The 20910-nt window shown below is 40.3% G+C and overlaps 1 protein-coding gene across 4 annotated transcripts in view; it reads right to left on the reverse strand.

Moving 5' to 3' along the window:
- Positions 1–4212, reverse strand: part of tnca (tenascin Ca) — a 40520-nt gene extending 36308 nt beyond the window's left edge. For all 4 annotated transcript variants that reach the window (XM_008305139.1, XM_008305137.1, XM_008305138.1 and 1 more), the window contains exon 1: positions 3966–4212. The gene's annotated coding sequence lies outside the window, so the exon portion shown is untranslated. The remainder of the gene's footprint in view (positions 1–3965) is intronic.
- Between the last annotated feature and the right edge of the window lie 16698 nt (positions 4213–20910).

The following is a 20910-nucleotide window of genomic DNA, read 5'->3' on the forward strand; positions in this document are numbered from 1 at the left end:
TTAGCCTGAAATAACTGCCCAGGACTGGTACCAAGTTTGCTGCTGAGTTGCTAAATTTGATTCAGGACTTTGACACCTCTACCACAGAAGGGCCTTTTGATTTGAAGGACTTTTTCCGTCATGAATCCCTTGAAGCAGACATTCATCCAGTGCACTTGATTCTGGTACCAACAGACAAAACATCCAAAAACTGCAGCTGGTACAAAACACTGCTGCCAGGCTGTTAACACGTACTAACAGAGGCAACCACATTACACCAGCGCTTGGTGCCCTTCACAGCTCACCAGTGAATTTTGGAAATCATTTGAAGTTTTTATTGCTAGTTTTTAAAGCTTTGAATGGTCTGGTTTTTGCCTATATCTGTGATCTGCCAACTCCTTATGAGCCTCACCGTTGCTGAAAATCCTCTGCAGGGCCCTAATGGTCCTTAATTCTCATGGTGGAGGACTGGTGGTGACTGGTGACGGGAGCGGTATCAATTTGAACTAAGACGGAGTTCTTGAATCTGAAGCAATGTAGGGGCAGGAGAGCATGGGGCAGTTTCTGAGTGGCAACATAACGTTAATTAATTAGGAGAAAGCTAGAACGAGGGTCTGAATTGAGAGAAAGCAGTAAGGTGGAACTTGTACAGCTGTCAAAAGACTGAACCACTGATCCAAAATTGAAATAGCAAAGTCGAAGGTTTGCGAATGAACACTTTAAACTCCTGAATGGTGCATCTTGATCAAGATATATATGAAAATGAAGTAAATTTTTCAGATTTACAGTTAAAGATGATGATGAGGGAGGTGGTCCAGTTATCTCTGATCAGAGGGTGCGCTGATCCTGCAAGGTTGAGGGTAATTTTAAACAGTAGATGGTGTGTTGAACCACTTTTAACACATGAGATTCCATCCATTCAACCATCTATGGATTTTCTTCTGCATGTTGGGTCATTCCAGACATCTCTCTCCACTTTACTTGTCCCTCCTGGGGGACACAAAGGTGTTCCAAGACCAGATGAGATGTATGATTCCTCCATTGAGTCCTGGTCTACCCCAGGTCTCCTCCAGAAAACTTCCATAGCTAGGTGCCCAGGAAGCATCCAAATGAGATGCTCAAACTACCTGAGCTGGTTCTTTTAGAGGTGAAGAAGCAGCAACTCAACTCTGACAACACAAAGTACCCAATTTTATAAATTTGGCATAAGTTTACACCACTTTAACACCAGCATTGATTTGTTTCACCACACCAGAGACACCTTATTTAGTTCACAGCTCAGACGCATGTTTAAGTGTGCAATAACTCTGGCAGTAGCAAGCAGTGTTTGCTGAAGGTTTGACATCACAGAGAAACTAAATAGACCAAACAACTTCACTTGACATGTATGATGTCTCCAAACAGCCAGTGATCAAATTCTAAAAAGTTTTCTCAACGTGTCCGTCTACTGTAGGCAAGACAAAATATTTAAGTTGTAAAATTTAAGACTTTTAATACCTTCTAAGGCCTTTTTCTGAGGTAACTGCCACCTTTCAAAAGGTGCAGACAGCCTGTTTAAACAGAGGTGATTTGATGAGAACACTGTTGCTTACAGCAAAAGAGCCAAGAACACATCTTTTCAAAGCAGGCCCGAGGTTGAGCAAGGACATATTATTTCACTGTGGGACATGGGAAGACAATTTGGGGAGAAAATTGAAATAAATATAACCTGGTCACTAAGCTATAATCCAGTCGCTGTAGCTTTAGTACTCTTCCCCCATGCTGGCAGCGAGAAGGGAACTTTCCCGCGTGGAAAAGACAAACTGGGAATGTTGGCCCTGGACTGACGACATCTGTTTTGCCGAGTCAAAGGGAAAAAAAAAAAAGGCACAGAGGGACTTGTCCACATAATCGCTCTACCTTTAGCAAAACTGAAAGTGCTACTGCATGTAGTTTTGATTGCAGGTTTGTTGTCTCTGATCACGTCTACGTGCCGACTGACGGGCTGCTGCTGGCGATGAAACACCGACACGAAGCATCTGAGAGGAGAACACAAGTGCAGCGTGTCTGGACTCAGTCCTTATGGAAAGCATTTGCAGCGTGTAAAGACTCTGGTCAGTGGTCGCCGTTAAACGAGTGCACGTGCTTGTTTATCCGTCTGTGAGATTTTTACATTTTTTTATTTTCCATGAATTCCTAAAAGCGATGCCTGGTTCTCATGGAACAGCTGGAAGCGATTGCAGCAAAGCTAATTGCAGCAGATACAGTAACAGAAAACGCAGCACTTCATTAACAGATAATGCATTTTCCCACTGCTGCGTGGCAATATCCTCAAATGGGCCTTTAAGAATAATAAACCTGAGTTTTATTGAGTCCCCAGGTGAGCTTAAACAGGATTCACACTTCAGTTTTGAGACTCTCTGCAATTACTGATTTGTATTAAGTGAAACCTTTTTCAAGCAAATGTACAAAACATGTGCTGCTCCTGGTTCTTGAAAGTGAAGATTTGCTGCTTTTTTTAATCAAACATGTTAATAAAGTTATTATATTTTAATTTTGGGCAAAACAAGCAATCTAAATAAGTCACTTTTCATCATTTTCAATCAACTAATCTGCGAAGGAAATCGTTTGCTGGCCAAAGCGTGTGCATGTGCAGGATATCAGAATAAACTCCTCCACTGGTAAAGGATCAGGAGCATCAGAGCTGAGCTACAAACTGCCATCTGTGCTCATAACCACCACACCTGATTCTAGAAGTCTGGCAGATTTACAGTGTTAAAGGTCTGTCATGCCGACACAGTCACAGAGCTGACACAGAAGCGGCACTTATATAATAATAATAATGATATACAGCACTTTATCCAACGTTTACTGTAAAATCACGACTGACACAAATCTTAACTTCCAAGAAAGACACACATGGATCATTATTAAGCCCAATCCAACACCTTCACCAACCATCAGCGCTTTGAGGCTACACCTCTGTTGCTCCACTGGAAATTGGAAAAAAAAAAAAACCAACATATTTTACATAAAATAAAAAGGTGTTCTGAGTTACGACCAACCCCTGGCTCCCAGTGTCAAGGTCACGCAGAGGGAAACAGTGCAGCCCTGCAGCTACCAAACCAGCTGTCCCTCATGGAGCTTTGTTCACAGACACATCTTCTCTCTCTGCTGCTCAGACACATCCCTCAACAGCCAGCACATAGCACACAGGCTGTAAAACATCCCCGGCCTAAATAACTGCGGATGGGGAATGATGTGCATTTAAGATATGAGTTGAGAAATTGTGGATAAAACTGTACAATGAGAGGAGTGATTATGATCTTCTTCAGCTGAAATATTCCTTCCTGCTGAATGTGGACAGAAGCGGTGACTCAAACCCGCTGCACAAAGGATAAAACAGAAGTTAAAACCGCCGTAAGCCAGACTTAGATTTCAATTAGGCACATCTAATAGACTGAATGGATGAAGTACTTTTTTTCTCTTTGCCCACATTGGCAAATCCTTTCCCCGTTTTCCCGTCATTTAATCTCCACGATGGAAAAATGATGCACAATGAAACCTGAATTGCATCACACTGGTTATGCGATGAATCACCGGGCTGCACAAACCTCACCAGACAGAGGGATACTTGTGTATTTTTTGGCCCCATGCATAAACACACAGTGTTTATTTTTGTTTTTCCCTCGTATTGATCTACAACCTGACAAAATTTTGCGAGCGTCTGGCCCGTCGACTGAGCCGATCAAAGCCGGTGGGATAACTCTTCCACATGTTAGAGCCAGTCACTCATCACCTCTGATCCCTGCACTGGCTGCTGACTGAGGAAGAAGTTGCAGTATACACCAAGAATGCACCTCCAATAAACTATAATCAATGCCTTCTGTTGCATCAGTGCACATCTATATTAAGTTTCAACTCACAGACAAAAAAAAAAAGTGGAGAAAAAGTCAAGAAATTCACCTCATGCAATCAAGGGGAAATACATAAACGTCTCTTCCTACCTGCGCCGGCGGAATCTAGTTTTCGTCCCCTGCAGGTAACATGAAGAGCTCCTCCAAAGCCAACCAAAGGATGCTTCTTGTGTCACAGCCTCTCCAGCAAGGTGGCAGCTCAGTCAGTCCTCCCTCAGCCAGCTCCTTATCTTCCCTCACAGCTCAGGCTGGAGTTCAGCTCCTTCACTGACAGGGAGGGAGTGAGTCAAAAGCAGAGAGAGAGAAAGAGAGTTGGGGGGGAGAGAGAGAGGGAGAGAGAGAGAGAGAGAGTGGGAGTAAATGTCTTTTAAAGTGTGAGGAGTGTTTAGGTCAGACACCCATTGCTTTAAACTCCAGCCCTTAAATAGCCGTCATTCTCCCTCCCTCCCCTCCGCAGCCCGTCTCCCTCCCTCTACTGTAACTAATGGATGCGGAGCTGGGCTGCTGCTGCTGCTGCCTTTAAATGAGATGCCACTGTTACTGGGAGTCATGACAGAGCGAGCGGTGCCTGTGGTTGAGCCGGAAAATTAGAGGGGAAAGCCGGGCAATGAGAGGAAAGTGAGGCAGGGCTGGAAGACAGCGGACAGACGTTTGCCTTAAGCTAGATTCACTCTTTGCAATAATGATTTATGATTTTCTCCTGCAAAAATGAAGCAGAATCTTCATCAAATGTGCCTCAATAATCATACGTCATATTGGAGGAAACTACCCCTCCACTATACATCTCTGCTTAAGTCCATTCCTTGCAGTAATCCCTCTGAAAAGACTCCAGCTTTGTCACATTATTTCAAGTCCAAGAACTCCTAATTCAACAAATCTGTGGCACGTTTCCTGGTTCAACAGTTCCAGTAATCATCCGATAAATTATTAAAAGTGACAAATATGAAATAGAGAAGTGAATCTCCAGTTCCTGAAGGAAATGTTTCCTTGCTCAGACTGTTTTTTTTTTTTTCTTGCACGGGTAGATTTTCACACATTTTAACAGATGGGATGAGCAGGAAACAGACACATTCTTCATTTGTAACCGCCCAGCCCTCCTCTTGGATCGAAATGAAAGCAAGCTGCTGCAGGAGAACGTGTGATATCAGTTGTAGTCGACTCCAAAACGTGAATGTAAAACTGCAGAGGGGTGATGGAAGCATGGGCTGGGGAGGCAGGCAGCGTGCCACCATACGGACGCAGCCTCCACAGTTTAATCTTAATGTGATTAGAGGAGGATAAGGCAAGTATCAGCTTAAATCTTTTAAGTGAGTCTGGGAGGCCGGTTAAGATATACAGTTTATGGTTTGTTGGGAGCTCTAAAAAGATGATCGCGTTGTGAGGTCCTGCCTTGGAGACATTCTTCATAGATGCCACAATAACGGGTTACTGTGCAATTTATACAGTGACTGTTACACTGTGAGGTTTAAGTAATTCACGCTAGCAGCACAGCTCTGGGGGCGGCAACACCGAGACGCTATTCAGCTCACATTAAAATATCTAAAATATCTAAAATTCTAGTTTGTTTTCCAGACATCCATGGTCCCCAGTGGCAAAACCCTGCCAAGTTTGGTGATCCCTGAGTTTTTATTTATCACCATCAAGGGTTTTTCCACTTACAATGGGCCTTCTGGGTGGTGACCATGACAGTAAACATCCGCTCACACACAGTAATTTGTCTGTGTTAACTTATTTTCTCAGTCATTTCTCACAATTTGTGGAAAAAAAGTTTATTTTGAGTAGATTTAACCCCAGTTAACAAACCTGTTGAAAACTCTACATAAATACCTTTTTCATTCTTAATTTTTTATCATTTTGGGACTAGTGATTTCCTTTGAGAGTGAGAAGATCTCTCTCTAAGGGGCATCTGTGCAGGAAAACACCTGCAATCATCAGGTGAAAATCCTAACTTGTCCAATATGTTAGCACCACCGTGGAACAGGGCTGCAAACGTTTTAATCTTCCAGTTATTTTCTTGGCTTACAAATAATACCGTGGTCAATAAACTGTTTTAAAATAATGAAAAAACACTTTGCTACAGGCCAGCAGTGATATCTGTAAATGATTTGATTCACAGATACGTTTTTAATAATCAGCTAATTGAATAATCATTTCAGTGCCACTGTTTACACTTAGTCTTGCTGTGAAACCCAGTTTACAGGACAGGCCTGTAAAAAACAAAGTGGTACTGAGACATCTTTGTCTTATAGAAATAAGCTTTGCATTCTAGTGCTAAATGATTTTTTTCTTTTAAAGTCTAGCTTCTGTTCATTATTCACTGTGAAACAGATTTAAAAGGTGATGGAGCTTTATAACATGAGATAACACTAGAAACACAACTGTCACACAAGGAAGATGTCATGAAGTTATAAAACCACTGACATGACACTTTAAAAGTCTGGGTTAGATGTGCTGCATGACCAATATCCTAAACTGCAGCCTTTACAATTTGCTAATTGCATTGTTTCAAATCAGGATTTTGATTTAATATCAATTAGTTGTTCAGCCTGACCTCAGTCTAACAATTACATAAATAGAGGACAAAGAAGCTTGAATTTGAAAAAGCTTGAATGCAAGTTAAGTCATTTCTTTACCACATACAAGCTGATTAACTAAAATGTTTTGTCATCACATTGAAAATTAACAATACAACCAAGAAACATTTGATTGTTAATTGATTATGACAGTTATCCGTTTGATTAGTTGATTATTTTTGGTCTGTAAAATGTCCAGAAAGACATAAAAGTACCTACTACAGTTTCCTAAAAGGAAGATGACTTCTTCAAAAGATACTGAGTTTAATTTCAGACAAAAAAAAAAAAAAAAAAAATCCTTTAAATGTTTAGTGTTTGTGATTCAAAATGACTCTATATCTAAATAGTTTTTCTGTGAATTCAGCTCTAATAAAATTGAATGTTTGATAATATGAAGTGGCTCGTGTGTGTTGCTATTTTTTCCTCATGTACAAATTCAATTTCAGTTCAATGTAATCTTATTTATATAGCGCAATTCACAACATGTCATCTGACAGCGCTTCACAGAGTAAGGTGAAGACCTTACAAATCTGAACAGGAAACCCAACAATCCAAAGTTGCCTTTGGACTCCATCTGAGCAGGCGGCCGGAAACGTTAAATTCAATACTATTATGGCTCCATGCAGGGCTCAGGTTTGCAAACTAAATGTTAAGTGAGATTTGACATACACTTTGCTATTCTTTAAGAAAAAAAGAAACAAAGCAAACCGATTCCTGCCTTGTGAGAAGAAAGGGGAACCTCACAGAGTCAGTTGATGGAGTGACAGGACCATAAATCCTGATTAATCTAGTGGCACAACACAGCTAAGTAGATTTGTCACTTTTCATTGCAGGACGGTTCAGTGTTGTAAACAAAGTCACAAAATACAACGACAACAAGTGGCTGTACTTCAAGATGTCGTAATACAACACAGATCATACGTACACGCATGTCTGAAACAGTTCAAGTATGTGCTGAAGAGGATCCACTCTCAGGCCCAGGATAGACTCATAAAATCTGTCACCATTCATCAAATCAAATCTTCTCTTGAGCTCGAGAGAATCCCCCGGGAGCTGGTGTGAGGGCGGCCAGGAAGAATGAGAAAATGTGTGTGGAACCAAGTAAATAGGTCACACTGTGGCCCCTTTTAATTTAAGGCTCCACATGTGTTTCACATGTACTAGACACTGCTACACAGACACAAAGCACTGCACATATGTGAGCCACTGCTACTGAAACTATTAACAAATGGCAGTTATCATTACAGGACAATCTGAAGAATGTCTGCAAACATGGAATAAAACACTTAAGCAACCATGTCTCCTACTCAATATAAGAGCTCTGTGAAGCTGCAGCAGCTGTGCTTTGACCTCATGCCAGTGTTGGAACGCCTACATGCTCCTAATGACAACGTTAGCAGGCAAACTTTTCCTACTTCACCATCAACACAACATATAGTTGAGACCGACGGAAATTAATTGCTTCAGTTATTTGGTCATAAAACAAAGCCTTGGACAAATTAAAATGAGAAGCAAAGAGATCCCCAAAAACGTATTACAGGTCATCCTCAGGGGAGCATGAATATGTGTGTTCAATTTCATGGAAATTCATTTACTAGGTGTTGACTGAAACCTACAAATGCCATCGTCATGTTGGCACTAAAGGAAAGGTCAAGAGATCAGCAAAAACTTTAAATCATCAAGTTTGAACAGAATTTCACGGCAATACATCCAAAAGTTGACTGTTTTGTTTTTTTGTTTTTTGAAAAATGCACAACCTGATGGGGGCACTAGTGCAAAAGCTGGGGTGTTGTTAGGATGAACAGTCTTGGGAACATGAATGTACAAAAATTCATAGTAACCGACTGACAGACAAACTGCCGCTGTCACATCTACTAGTCCAGCTAAAAATCTATTCAGCATGTGGCCAAAAATATGAGTTGGGTTAAATCACAATGTGGACACAGATTGATCCTCAACTGAAGGTTTAAACTTGATCTTAACATTAAGATTTTAAAAACATCTTTGAGAGGATGCACAGAAAGCAGTCCAGGACCATAAAACAGCAATAAGCTGTTTGGTTGAGGAGTAGAAATTACAGTAGAAATCATAATCTTTTAAACCCAAAATGATGGAAACAATCCCAACTCATACTTTCTTTATTGCGACATTTCATTAGTGTGGTTTAAATATGCTGGGCAGTGATATGGAAACATGGCGAGTGTGTGATTGTGTCGCTTTTCAAACAAAAAATGCCAGAATTTCTCAGTTCTATGGAGAAATAACACACGACCTACGAGACAATAAAATCATTGTGTTTGGGGCTGGGTTTGGACAAAACAAGCAAAAACAATCAGCAGATGAATCAGTAAAAACAATAATCTATATTCCTACTACATCCTCGGACTACAGTTCATTAAACTTACATTTCTTTCAGTTGAATTTTTCAGATACTCTACTTGAAGAAGAGGCTACTTGGGATTCTTTTGTGGATTAATTTCTATTGTGCCCTGAGTTACATTTGATTTCCTGCTTTGAGAGGCTGCTTGCTAATTCATAGAGTGACCTTCCCCTCCTATAAATTCCAGCTGATCCATCCAGTCCACACAGCTGTGCTGACAAGCTACTTGGTCCACTAGTCTGTAATCTGCAAAAAAGAAAGTGTCCGGAGTGTGACCTGCAGATGGGACTGTAATCATGGAGCTCTTTGGGTCACGGTTTACTGTTCACCTCAAATGAACCACCAGTAGTTTTCTTTCTCTAAACATGAGTATAGTAAAAAAAACTTCCCTCTGTTTGTGTACATACATGTTCATGAACTACATCTACCAAATGTAGCAACATGGAACATATCAATATACAACTACAATTAATTAACCAGAGACTTTAAATTGATCATACTGGCAAAGAGGACAACAAATGTACAGTGAAAGAAGTCACTCGTTTTGTGCATTTTTGCATCTACATATAGATTATGTCAATATTGACTTGGTTACTGACATAATGGTTTTATGTTACTATGCAGTTACTGAGTGTTGCTGCTGAGAAGACGTACAGAATATGTACACCTGGATCTTTTCTCACTGAAGAGTTCTAAACTGAGACAATCACAGTCGTTATGTTAATGTTCTCTACTGCAAAAGTAGCTAAAAATGTATTTTAAAAAAATATGAAATTCTCTTTAATTAGTGTCTCACTTTTCTTTTTATTTTGAATTTTAAAAAGTCCTTCAGGCACTTGCAGGCAGAGCAAGGAGACCAAAAAAGAAGAGTGTATTTAAGCCAGAATAGTGGTTAAAATACAGAATCATTAAAATCTGGAGTTCACATTTAACACTGAAATGGCCTCTAAATCCTGACTGTCCCATCACAAAGGATGGACTTTATCTTTTCTATTTATAGTGAATTGATGTCATTCTGTCTGTTGAGATCTAATTTTCACAGTCTCTTCCTGTTCACCAGTGTTATCCACACTCTCCAGTGCAGTAGTCACCATCACATTAGACCTACTGACTGATCACAGGACCAGATTCTTCACCTCCATGAACAGGCTGAAGTGAAGGAGATCCATCCAGCTACTAACGGTCCTCTTCCTAAAATCCTCCCCACTGTGTTTTCACTGGCACCCTCACTGGCCTGACCCTAGAAGATTTCATGGAAATACTTTGGTTCACCACAGCTCCCTTCTATTTGTAGCAGCTGTTACACTTGATGGATATTGTGTAAGCTGATATGGAAACGTTCATTTCAGGGTACAGACCAACCAATAGGAGCCTTCGTCTGTAGATGTCATGATGGATGAGCGCAATTAGTCGACTAAATGATTAAATGCTAGAACCGATTAAACAAATTATGAAGATTGTATTCATGTACCTTACCGGTTCTTGTCTCCGATGCCGTCTATGCAGCCATTGGCCACCAGACAGCAGCATCACTCATCACCACCTAAGACCCTGATGTTATAAGTAGTTCAGGATAATCCAGCATATAAACTCAAGAGGACCAATGTGGAACCGTATTCAGTGCAGGCACGTATAGCTGCAAAGAAACAACTGCTGCTACCTGCGCTGCTAGCATTAGCCACATTCTGTAAAGTAATGCCCATATTCACGGCGCTAAGTGTGACAAATTTCAAGATACACTTTGGTAACTGAAGACAGTTCTGAGTGTTTCCTTACTTTTAGACAGCTCGACTGGTCTAAACTTTTCTTTTAATCGAAAGGGAAATTAATTGTTAGGAATATCTAGACCTGACCTGGTCTCGCACAACCTGTTTCAAGAAACCCTGAGATTTACTAAAGCAAAGCTGAACAAGAGCAAAACTGGATTCAAGTGTTATAAAAGCAAAAAGAAAACAATTAATCCACAATCAGGTGGCTTTCTTCTCTTTGCCGCTTTAGTCACAGCCTCCTTGGATTCTGTTAGATGAGGCAAAAGAAAGAAACAGTTCAAATATACCAAGATTCCTTGTCACAAGGTCTTGAAGATGCTGCCTGACATGTATGATAGTTGACAGTTCAGTGACAGACAGGTCGTGGTGACGTGAAGGTGGAATAGCTGACAACCAATCCTGCTTCTTCTTGTGGGCTTCTTCTTTTCTTTGATCTGTGGCCTCTTTTAAGCCTTTGCTCTCTTGTTTCTCTCTTAACTGAACTACAGCAAAGTTTTTTTTCCACTTTATGGAGCTAAAAGACCTCCTGAATCTGGCATCAATGTCTGTTTTTGTGGTTTCTTTGACATCAGTGTACAAAAGCCACATTAAATCCACTTTCATCCCGTATTGTTAAAACACATAAAAACTTCCAGAGGTGGTGAATACTTTTTATAAACCCTGTAATTCAAATTGTCACCACTTTCAAAACTTAGCCACTGATAAACATAATAATCAAGTTATAGTGTAATATTCTACTAACCGTATCTGTTTATCGAGACTTTAGACTGTGAAGTTTTTCCAGAGAGGGTCACCAGATTTATTATCAGCAAACTGTCAGTAACTCGTAAACACGACAGCAGCGAGAAGATCCCTCCTACATGACCTCATTAGTTTTAATGACCCACTATAACTCTTGCAAACCTGTGACACTTGTAGGACAGTTGTAAGAAACTCCATCTGCCATCGGTTTGTTTTAAAATCACAGCTGGTCAAGTGGTGATGAATATCAGAAACATTCATTCTAGTCGACTGAAGGGTTGTTTAAGGTGAAATAATGACAGCAGATTAGTGGTACAAGCAGATGATTTAACTGGAGAATCAGTGAAATACTCTCAAATGACAAAATATTGGCAGTTAGAGTTCTGCTGGGGTAAACTTATGTGTCCAGAAACCTCAAAAAATATCGGTTAACATCTCAATATGTTAATAAAATTAACACTAATCAGCTGACAATTGGCATGCAGCAGGAGTGAAGAAAGACAGAGAGAAATGAATCCTCATATGTGGCATTACATCCTCACTGTCAAACTAAAGGCCAAGAAGAGACGCTGAGCAGACCAGAGGTGTCACAGCTCACACAAACATGAACTAATATGGCTCTGAAGGCATCACAAAGCCCTCGCTGGTCATCTCTCAGCAGATCTGCCCGAGAGCTTCTGATCACAGTTACAGCTGAGAGCAGCTTTGAACCAAAACCACGGCGATCTGCTCCCTCTGTTGTCTCGCTGTGGCAGCTCTAATGAGCTTGTGCTCTTCTCAGATTAGAGGATCTGCACGTCCAGGCATTAGTTCAGGGATTACTGTGACACCCGGCGAATGATCTGTATTGAATGTGACTGTTTGTTGACAGCTGTGTTGGGCTGTGTTGAGTTAATCAACCGCAGAGTCCAGTGTTCTTAATAAGATCAGCAATCAATGTGATAAAATTATGGATTACAGGCTGCTGTCACCTTTAACGAAGCAGTTTTTAAAAAATGATTGCTATTGTTAAGCATTCCAATAACGCACACATCATCTCAGTATTGATCCTGTGTCTGAACAAAGAAGAAACCTATATTATACACTAAATAAGCATTTCTTAATCAATCCCTTAATTATTTTTGTGGAAAGACACATTCATTTGGAGCCTCCAATCCAACATTTAGATTACATCAGTTACATCTCTGGAGCCAGTGGTCCTTCAGAGGCCCCTGTATATCCACAAAGCTGACGTTCACCTTTCACCCTAAACATAGCATCTAATAGTCATAGTAATGGGAATGATATATATATTTTCAGACAAAAAATATCCTGGATCTGCTTACATGTGTGTGGTTTTGTCTTTACAAGCTTACAAATGTGCTCATGTGGGCTTCTTAGGATCAGGAGATCTTACAAATCCTGTGCTTAAATATTGTACTGGTCTCTTTAGTCAGAAGTTAGATATTTATGGACAACTCCAAAAGTATGTAGTTCCATGCCATCAGTTCACATTCTGGGCATCATGGAGATCTACTAGGATCTATTTTGTTGATAACTTGTTGCGGCCCATGTGGACAAAGCAGCCATACTTAATTTATATTCGGGTTGCAGCAACCAAAGATGCTCCTAGTTGACTAGTAGTTCTTAAGTCATGCCATTAGTCGACTAGTCATCACACATTTATGATAATGATGTAGCTTTTTGCGTTAATTCAGACAGGCACAGAGTCAGGACGTCACAAGGCCCCTTCTGTCCAATCATCCACTGCTTCAGTCCAGCCCACCCACTTAATGTGCTTCATAACTGAGGCAGCGTTCATTCATTCTGACCGCTCCACGCTCACCACATCGCTGCTACACCAGTCTCTACAGATCCGCAAACCTGACCCCCCGCCCCCAACCTCCTCCCTTTTAAAAGTTCAATTTCATAGCTCTGCTTGTTTCTCACATTGTGGGACTGTAGAACACAAATGGTTCATTATTGTACCTTGAAACTATGTAAACTGGACTTTGTAAGTGAGGGCCATTTAAGCTAGTCTCCTTGTTTTTGTGTTCATACAGTATTTATTTGAACATTGTGAAGTTAAAGCTCTACCGGGGGGGGTTGTGATCTCAGGGACTATCTGTTTCATGCTTGCTCAGATTGTTCCAGAGCGTCACTCAAGCAGCCAAACTCAAATAAATGGGTAAATCTGACAAAATGTCCTGTCTGAAACCTAATTATCTGAACATAGATGTTTTTGGTTGCATCGGAAAATCATTCTGTATAAGAGAATGTTTTAAGGAGGCTAGCATTGTTAAAACTGCATGACGCTATAGGCGCTACACAAAGCCGCAGTTTATAATGAGCCTTTCAAGAATAAATATTACACTGCAACACCAGTAAAAACAGCAGTTAAATGACTCTGAAAGTGCCACAAAAAGCTCCAAGGAGACTCACTGCTCCTCAGGTTGACAGTGTATAGCTGCCAAACACCTCCTCAGAAGTGATCACAGAACATACGACCAAGACGTAAATGTCCCACACGGTGAAATTCCATTTTTCTTGTGTTTTGTGGTTCGTAAAAACTTGGAGTTGTAAAGTACAAACTGTTAAGATGCCCACATGTTTACATTCTACATTCTAAAGCTGCTTCTGCTAACTCTAAAATCTCAAAAAGTTCACCAAATGTTCTGCTGATGGCTGCAAGAGTGAACACAAGAGTCTTCATGCACTCCCAGCATCCGAGGAACTAAAGATGTAGGCAGATTTTTAAAAACATTTTAATGACAATGTCACCACAAAATTGAAAATGAAAATTAGACCAATCAACTGACCAATTAATCAAGGAAATAACCGACAGATTGACAATGAAAATTACTGTTGGTTGAAGCCCTAATTAGCAGGTATCCTCTGATGTCTTTTGACACAATTTTACGGTAATGCATCCAATATTTTGTTGAGTTGTTTCAGTTCAGAACAAAGTGAACAAACCATCGCCATCCCAAGAGCCAGAGGAACAGCAGAGTGACTAATTAAAACAATATTTAATCATGTTAGATAAAGAATTACACCTAAAACTGTGGCTTTAACAACAATGACACTGAGTATAAGAGTGTGCGTCAGGTGCTGCCGTCATCACAATCCAATTTAGTCTTCAGTTGTATGAGTGCTTCATTCTCTCCTTTTGATCAGTTCATTTCCTGAGTTAATGGTCTTTTTCAGTTGTGGAGGAAATTATCATTGTCAATTAAAACAGACAAAGAAATATAAAACATGCATTGACTGCATTAGCAGTGTCTTTTGTCAGTGCTGCACGCCTCAGTGATCTCAGTAAAGTCAGGATGTTCAGGGGTTATTAACCACACAGAGTTTTCTGAAAGCCACAGACAGAACTCAGTGACAGATATCATCTTCCTCAGTCCGAGTTCTAAAACATACTCATTACCTTTGGCTGCATTTGTCATGATTACTTAACTATAAATAACTCCATATTCTGACAGAGACAAAGCACAGAGTTCCTATGCTTCCCTTCAACGTATTTTTCTGACTATCACATTTGGATTATTCTGAAGTGTTATTGTCACTATAACAGTGAAGTTTGCAGACTTCCTTCAACTTTAAACTGCAACAAAAAGCAACGCACAGTGTTCCAAAATAAATCAGCAGAGTCCCAATTGACAAAAATCTACCAGAATGAAGCTGTGACTGTGTCAGCTCAGATATCACGTCGAGCGCTTGTGCCTCTGTTCACATCACTGCATTAGACTGTAATCCTCTCTCGGGTGTTGATGACATTCATGCCAACTCTGTGTTTTGTTCAGAACATTTTATGGGGCAATAAAGCATCAAACTCTTACAAACAGCCAGTTTGAGCAACATTTAGATATCAGCTTAATAAATCAGTGCTTCTGAACCTTCCAACAGTTTTTGTCTTCTTGTAACCTTCCTTTTTTATATTTATCATGTCTGTGAGCTGTGAGGAGTTCAACCAACTTGTGTCATGTTCATGATTTATAGACGTTAGAGATCAAATTTACCATTACGTCACAATAAAGAGCAAAGACCAGAGCAAAGGCTTAAAAATGATGATATTTTTCCTTACTTTCGATCGTGTCTATGCTCTTTCTACCCTGTCAGACTCATTTTTACCCTATGGGAAATCCCACATCTGCATCCCAAGCACTCCTTTGAACCATACAGTCTGTGGTAAATCAGGAAAATCACTTAAACTTTAATGAGGACATAGCTAATAAGCTCAACCCTGCCTTCTGTAAATGATCATTATATATGTATGCTGCTATTTCATCAGTTGAATAGATACAGAAGTAGATATGATGGGAGCTATTTGTAATCAGTCTAGCTCCTGTGTAGCAAAATGTTCAAACAGATGCTGAGAAACAACATATTTCATTTTCTGTTTCCACAATATCTGCTCTTGCAATCCAAAATGCAACTGCAATACCTTGAGCAGGTTTAATGCTTTTCATGGGCATGTATATATACTTGCAGCATTTGGTTAAGAAAGTAGGAAGAGAACCCTAATCCAATGTCTTGGTGAAACAGTGAAAACATCTATTAAAACATTTAAAGTGCGTTTTTGGCCCCAACAGAACCAAAAATACAACTCATGTGGAGCACAAAAATGTGGGATCTCCTTCACCTAAAAAAACTGCCAAAGAAATGCAGGATTCATGTTTCCCTCTTGTATTGCCAAAAGAAATTATTGCTATTTAAACGTAGGAAACGGCGTCGGATTGAAGTGGAAGACTCCAATGAGATCTTCGCGGTCTTACACTGCAATGTATTTTCATTTAAACTTGAGATGAGACCTCACCAGAAACCACATATTAAGAGGGGGAATATAAAACCATGTGTAGTATTATCTCATAGACATGAATATAATTACAGCGGTGGACTTTCGGGTGGTCGAAAGAAATCATTTTGAAAAGCTTCAGTTCATTAAGTCATTGTAGAGCTTTCTGCTTGATAGTGTGGCTCAAAAACGCTCTATTGTCCAGACGTTGTCTTTCATGAGTCAGAGCATGCAGCTGAGAACAGCCTCAGATAAGTTATAACTGTGGTTCTGTGTGCTGAGCGGAGCTTCCAGCAGGAGCTCCCTGGTCTGCAGGCCGTCTTCATTCCATCCTGCTGACATCTCTCCACTGTGGGAGATGGCTGGTCTTCACAGAGGCTACTCAGTCTGGCCTTAGTTAGCTGCTACTCAGCGCTTTTATGCGCACAGCTGCAGGAACTCTGTGGTCTCCGCTTGGATGGAGACATGTGGAAAATGTGTGGGAGCATGAAGTCGATTGTTCTCACTCCTGTGACGTCTTCCACAGTGAGCTATGTAGTTTTTCATATGTATGAAAAATGGTCCAATAAAAACTCCTGTAGTAAGTCCACAAGATAGATATAAAATGTGTAGAGAAATCCTTTCTTTATCTGAGGTTTTTTTGGTGTCCAACAAAAAGGTTTAAACCAGCGACCACAGATAATCACCAGCACCAGATCATAAGAACTGAAAAAGAATGATTGTTTTTAAACATTCATTTCATCCATCCATCCATTATCTATACACCACTTAATCCTCACTAGGGTCGTGGGGAGCTGGAGTCTATTCCAGCTGACTTAGGGTGAAGGCAGGGGACACCCTGGACAGGTCACCAGTCTATCACAGGGCTACACTTAGAGACAGACAACCAAGCACACTCACATTCACACCTACAGACAATTTAGAATCACCAGTTAACCTCAAATGTTTTCTGACCTTGTGGGAGGAAGCTGGACAGAACCCGGAGAGAACCCACGCTGCACTGGGAGAACATGCAAACTCCACGCAGAAAGATTCCGGTGCCCCCACCGGGACGCGAACCACCGACCTTCTTGCTGCGAGGCAACAGTGCTACCAACTGCTCCACCTTGCAGCCCCCCATTCATTTCATCAAGCATAATAGACATATTTGCTCATCAAATGGACAGCAATGACAGGAAATATTTATCTACATCCTGGCAGAGTAGGGCTGAGTGAGGACCAAATATGATCAAGGTGGAGTTAAAGGTGTGTTTGCTGACCACCCATAAGAGTCCATAAAGCGAGTGCACCTCCCTGCTGTCTGACTTCTAACTGTGGCAGTTGTGTTGATGACCTCTGCAGCTTCAAGTTGTTTGGTTTGGTTAGCTACCTGAGGCTTATGCTAATGCTAAGCTAGGATTTTCAACCGCTGATACAGACTCTGAGCCGAGTGTCTGTCTGCAGAAATGTTGTTAACATTCAGGAGCAGCAGGAGTCTGATCACACGCTTCCAACAACATTTAAAGTGAAGGGATGAATTATTTTGGTGACACTTTTTGATGTTTGCAATTCTTTTACTGTGTTTAATGCTTTGGATTATGTTGGACTAGTCGTTGAATAGCCATTTTAAATTAAGTCGGCAGACTATTTTATATAATAATTTCAGTAATCTGGTCTTTATTGAATCTTTCTTCAATTTTCAAATGTAACTGAGCTGATTTTGCAGCAAACTTTAAGTGTCTGTGTCAGAAACTGTCATCTCAACATATAGAAAAATGTCAGCTGTTTCTCATTGGTTTTGATCATAAATAAAATTTTGATTGTTAATGCAGCCAACCATCAGTTAAGGGAATCATTTAAAATTGCATTTCTAAAATCAATACACTGTGCAGCTGTACAGAGTAAAACTTTGCAGCACTAACGTCCAACAACTGCAGCACATTCAGTCAGCCTGTTGCTGTTTGATGTGCAGATGAGCCGGCTGCTCATCGATAACTGTCGACTCCGGCTCGGCTGTACAGAGGGCATAAAATGTACAACTGGCTTAAAATAAATACATCATGTAGATACAGCATATTTCAAACGCACTGTCAGGCCACATTAAGGCGGCACAAGACCCCACTTTTCTCTGCCGTTGACAGGAAGGACAGAGATGTCTGCAACTGATCATCATCTTTTCAAGATCCTTTCATGTCTGATAAAAGGCGGTCTGGGAAATATAAATGAAATATTCCATCAGTCCAGAAAATGAAGTTTGGATGGTGTGTGTGATTACCATTAGAAACCAAACCTGCGCACAATGTGGCAAACATTACATGAGAAGATATGTTGCGGTCTACATCTGCAGGGAAGCCTTCGACTTAATACATCATCTGCTCCACCAACAGCACATCCTTCATACACACAGTGTTACTGCTGTACAACTACATACACTGAGGTCACCAGAGTCCCAGACAGAAAATAAACTCAGCTGCCTAAATTTGGGCTCTGCTTTGGGTGCACAGTATTTAAAAAGTTGGCCTGTTTGAATCTGCCTCCTCCACTGTGTCCAAAGACAATGTTGAATGTTTCTCATCCTGAATATTTTGTGTGCAGAAATACGAGGTGGGAAAGTCAACCAGGTGAACAGTAGACAAACTAACTAGTTCACTTCAAGGTAGTTTTCCTTTTGCCATATGTGCAAGTTGGTTATGAGGTGCAGAATGAGCTGATTGCTGCCCTTTGTGATTGATGGTGACACTAATTGCGGGTGCAGTTGGTGCTGTCCAGACAAATGAGCACACTGGAAGGTAAACTTGTGTCCAAACAGGTGGGATGTCAAACTTTGGCCTTTTTCTTTTAGAACAGAAAAGACTTGTGTGTGTATATAGTAGTTGTTTATCTTAATCAGTCAGCAGAAGTGCAATAATAGTTGTAAAAGTAGGTGACAGCAGATTCTTAACTTCGTCTTCATTTAGTAGCTCTTCAGGGTGCTCTGATTGTCTTCTCTGTGACATGTTTAGAAAGATTCAATTTAAGCCACTTGATTGCAGAGACAACAACTTTGATATTTCACCACAGCTCATAGGACAAACGTGGCACAACAGAAGCCTGTTTATATCCACCACCCGTATTCTTCTTCTCCTGTTTGGTTCTCCACCAATTTGAGATAAATGCTTCACTATGTTCATTAGCTAGCTGCTAACTTTACCTGACATCTGGTGCTCGACAGGTACTGTACACTAAAGTTTAACAAAGCTGTTTGCAGAGCGACAGAAGTCAACAAAAATATTAAAGCTGCAGGTCATAAAACCAAAACAGTGAGCTAAAAGGTGCTACAGACACTTCATTCTCACAACAGTTGATCTCTTTCAACATTTTGTGCAGTCATTTGAACATTTCCAAATATGAAATTATTAACAAGATCAGGTTTAAAGAGCATGAAGAACTGTTGTGTAGCAGCTTTCAGATAACTTTTGTTAATTTATCTCTGAGGAAGCATGAAGTGTACGGTGATAAATCCCACAGTGTCTGCAATATGTTTTTCTAATCAGGAAGATATTTAGCACCGCCAGAAAGTGATAAATTAGTTATGACAGCAAAGTCCAATGAAGGCATCGTATTTAACATAAAACCTCTGGAGCAATTTCGCAATACATGTAATATTTGCAAACTCACACAACTATCTCAATTGGGAAACAGAAGATTTACTAAAACTGAACAAGGCAACAAGCCGAAATTAGATGTTAGTCCCTTAAGTTCCCACTGCATCTGTGAACTATGGACCTCAATTGGTTTTTTTCTTAATAAGGTTCTTTTTGAGCCTCTTAACAAATCTTTACCACATGATTCCATGTCGTTGCAAGAATGACAATCAGCAGAACCGCATGCAGCTGTTCATATTGAGGCCAACAGAGAAGAGAAATATGCAAAAACATACTGAGCTTAAAATTTATAGACAAAGTAATACCGAATCACAACACTAGACAAAACATTTCAGGTTTCACAGCCTAAAAATGTCATCATGTTGAAGGTTTCTCATTGTAGGGGAGATTTCTATCCTCAAGTACTATTTCACGAACATGCCAGACACCAAAACGAGAGGCTTTTATCTTCTCCAGCCAACTGTCATCGCCATTTGTGAGACATATGAGGTGAGATGAAGATGTCTCGAGTTCCTGAGTAACAAAGACAGGTCGGCTTAAAAACAAAAGTCCAACCATTTATCACGAAGCAGCTGCTTTGTGCTCAAAACACAAAGAGAGCTGCCGGGAAGACGAGGGCCAACGTCCTGCTTGTTAGGCTGCAGGAAAAGTTAGTTCAGCTCAAACTACTGGATAAACATGTCTAAGTTTGGTTAAACATCACTGTGTCAAGTGGCCTTTAACAGGATGAATTACTGGAAAGCAAATGGAATGTAATCAAGAAACAGCTTCGCTATATTTTAGATTAGATGAAGAAGAGTTTATCAGATCACATGTTTTCCAATCTGTCCAACAACACTTATCATACATATTTAAAGAGTCATTGTGTGTTAAAATCACTCCTCAAAACTATTAGCTGTGGAGAGATTCCTTCCTATTGTAATTCCAGTTAAAGCAACAGGGACGAAATACAGTTGTTCTGAGTGAAAGTGTGTTTTAAGTTTAACCAGAGTCCTCTGTCAATATGTCAGTGTTTCAATACTTAACTGTGAAACTATTTAGACTGTCAGGAAAAGACTGAGGGTGTTTTTAATACATGCTTGTACTGTGTGATACTGGAAAAAGTGACATTACAATATTTTGTTTTTCTGTGATGTACTTTGAAATAAATACAGAAACTTTGACCAGATGAC

This window comes from Stegastes partitus, unplaced genomic scaffold (genome assembly GCF_000690725.1).
Source record: "Stegastes partitus isolate 25-593 unplaced genomic scaffold, Stegastes_partitus-1.0.2 Scaffold2418, whole genome shotgun sequence".
Taxonomy (NCBI): Eukaryota; Metazoa; Chordata; class Actinopteri; family Pomacentridae; genus Stegastes; species Stegastes partitus.